The following is a 3,307-nucleotide window of genomic DNA, read 5'->3' on the forward strand; positions in this document are numbered from 1 at the left end:
CGGAGGGACCCCGCCTCCGCAACACCAGGCTCAAGTTCGTTCCTCTTTGATGGTACGAGGGAAGAACGAGAGCCTGTAAAGTTGTTCCACTCGCGATGGTCTGCAGCTTAGAGCGTGGTTGGTGCGGCGGGAGCATCGAGCCGCCGGGACAACTCTAGACGCGTGCGGCACAGAAATAATATTGTTGGTTATCTTGTACAATGTGGCAAGTCTGGCGTTCTTCCCGCATCCGTATAAAGTCTGTGCGATCCCGCGTTAGTTTGGTGGGTTTATGGTATAGGGAAATATTGGATCTTAGCTAATTTAGCAACTACCTCTACAATATCCATTTGGAAACTTTGAGTCAATGCCGGCAGCTTTCTTAAACATCCAAATGTCATGTATTAGCATAATATATGAATAGCTTTAAGTAACTTACACATGTCAAAAGGCCTAAAATTTCCATTAATCACTTTTAAGAAATCACAGAATTAACGCTTCATCTGCATAATTTGCATTTAATGGTTCCGGGTTGGAATTAAATCTGACCGGAGACTAAATAGTGCGCAGCAAATTGTTGGAAGTTTGGCACCCCAGTGCTCGGTGATTATTAGATTTTAAAATAGTTTCTGAATTGACAAATAAAGCTTGGGGTTGTGGTGTTTTTCGGCGTGGTGAAGTTGGTCGGCCAGCAAAGCGATTTTTGGTATTTGTCAGCGAGCAAGGGTGATGCGGTTTGTCGCTATTTTTGTGACCAAATAGCTGCGTTCTATGTTGAATTTCGAGGCATTTGTGTCACCGGAGATTGCGTTTTGAAAAAAAGTTGTTGTGAATATAAAATGACGCACAAAATACAAATTAAATGACAAAATAGATTCTATGAAATCTGACATAGAACGGATGGGAGACGTTTGAGTTCACTCGATGAGAATTTTGTAGAGGAGGGTCGCCTCATTTCAGAACTATAAGCTAAAATTTCGGCACTAGAATCGCGACAATTCCACGCTGACCACTATTCGCCCCAAAACTGCCTACGCATCTGGGGACTCTGAGAATAAGGATCTCCCGGGAAAGATTTTGCTGAATCAACTCTGAACAGGGGTCACATTTTGAAGGGGCTTATGCACGATGTTCCCACGTATTCATTCCTGGGTATCAAGAACTTTTACAAGATCTTGTGGAGCATGGCCTAGTCACTATAGACACCACAGCCACCTTGTCCGAAGTGCATAAGCTAAAGGAGGACCATCTGCGGCGACCTCCTCGCACCCACAACAGCACAGTCGCTAACATTGCGCAGGCAGACCATGGGTCAGAAATACCCGCGGAGAGAGCCGGAGGCCCCAGAAGTACCTGTTGCTACAGGTTCCAGGTTGACGACTGCCCCTTTTCCACCGATCACATAGCAGCTTCAGGCATCGTACAAATGCACGCCTGCAAGTTTTGCACTGCAGACACAGACCAGGCATGGACGCTGGACATCCTGCCTAGTTCTGCCCCTTCAACAGGGACAGTGGAGGACAAGGAAGCCGCTTGCCAGCCCTTCCTGACTAGGCCCGGCTTTTAGCACTGGACTGACCGACACTACTAAGACTTTCACCAACCACACGATCAGCAAGTATTTCCTGGCTTCACACCGGCAGTCCCCAGCTCACGCCTGTTTCACAATGGAACATTTAGTTCGAACGCGCCGCTCTGGGCCTAGCTCATTTGCATATATGGGACATACCATGCTCCCGGTACCGCTCACATGTACCATTATTGCGCAACACGGCACCCTACCTTTGACCCAGCTCATGCGCACTAACTACAGGCGCTACATTGCTGAAACTTCGTAGGCATAATGGCGACGGTTTTAGGGGAAGTTAGCTGCCGAAAATCGCGAAAATACAGCCACTTTTTCATCATAATCGAGTTTTTCACCGACAGAGAGTGGGTTGCCGAGTTCTTGACGAACTGACGGAGTGAGGTAAGATATCTTGCTCGTTTGAACGCTTTATACAGTTTTTTTTTGATGCACGCAGAATGCAACATGTAGCTCATGACATGTGCACTGTGTCAGTAATGGCGGATTTTTTGGCAAGGTTTTTTTCTTCGTACAGTAGTAAATCTACGAGATGGTGTTTTGTTCTCCGCGGTGACGTCATATGTTCGAAACAATTTCCTACTGTCTAATCTTGTGTCGTTATTTAGACGAGCGAAACGGGGAAACACAGTGCACGGGCAGGTCGTTGATCGGTCTGACTTGGGGGTGAAATGGGTCGTTGGTCGTGTTGAATGGATAGGCTGAAATCGGTAGTGTTTTGGTCGTACATTTTGCCCATTGCTTTCTGATGGACGTAAACTGGACTGGTATTAGTCGTATATAGTCAATATCCAGACCAGTTCACGACTATATCCATCGCGTCGACTGATTCACGACTGAGTAACGACTAGAAAGTCTGAATACGGTCGTTTCATGTCCACCACTTAAACACGACTATAGTTGTCGTGACAACAATTAACGTTGCCAAGACTACAGCAACAACAATAACATTCGGCCGCCATCTTTACCCCGGTGTGTACTGGGATTGCGACGCATATCACCGTGGTGACGGTTTCCTTGGCTGCCAAAATGATTGACAGCTAAGCGCACCACGTGCATCAGCCTTCGTAACAACTCCGGGGAGTGACGCATGTCACCTTGGTGACGGCTTCCAGAATGATTGACATGTCAGGGCATCACGTGATTGGCGGCTCGGAGGCCGCGCTTTTTACCGTGGTGAGGACCTACATCGGACCAAATAATAAGTTCGCGTTTGTTCCTATGTTTACAGCTATATGTGTAATATTTTCTATGTCATGAAACCCCATTTCATATTGTGCTTTTTTGGGGAATGTCAGAAATAGTCGGGCCGGCCACAAGTCATAAAAATTAAAACCCAGGACTGCGTTAGTACCGTCGGTGTCCACAAATCCTTTAATAGGAAACTGCTAAAAGAAACAAACTTTAAGAGAAATGACAAGTAAACACATTCTCCTTCACACTTTAATTTTTAGCATCAAAAATAGAGTAACGTTGACATTTTTCCAATAATGACTACTGTCTTTAGTTTTCAACAAACTGTGTATAACCAAGGACGTCCTTGGTATAACTAATAAAAGATATGACATAGCGCAAAACGTAACATACAATTAACATAATGACATACATAACAGGACGATACAAATGACTTACATAATACATGAAGACGAAATTTTACATATGACAGACATCATACAAGAAACATATATATACAAGAAACATGTAGTTAGTAACGTATAAACATAATGACAGACGTAATACAAG

The sequence above is a fragment of the Branchiostoma belcheri genome, unplaced genomic scaffold (assembly GCF_001625305.1).
Source record: "Branchiostoma belcheri isolate BF01 breed outbred unplaced genomic scaffold, Haploidv18h27 scaffold103, whole genome shotgun sequence".
Lineage (NCBI taxonomy): Eukaryota > Metazoa > Chordata > Leptocardii > Amphioxiformes > Branchiostomatidae > Branchiostoma > Branchiostoma belcheri.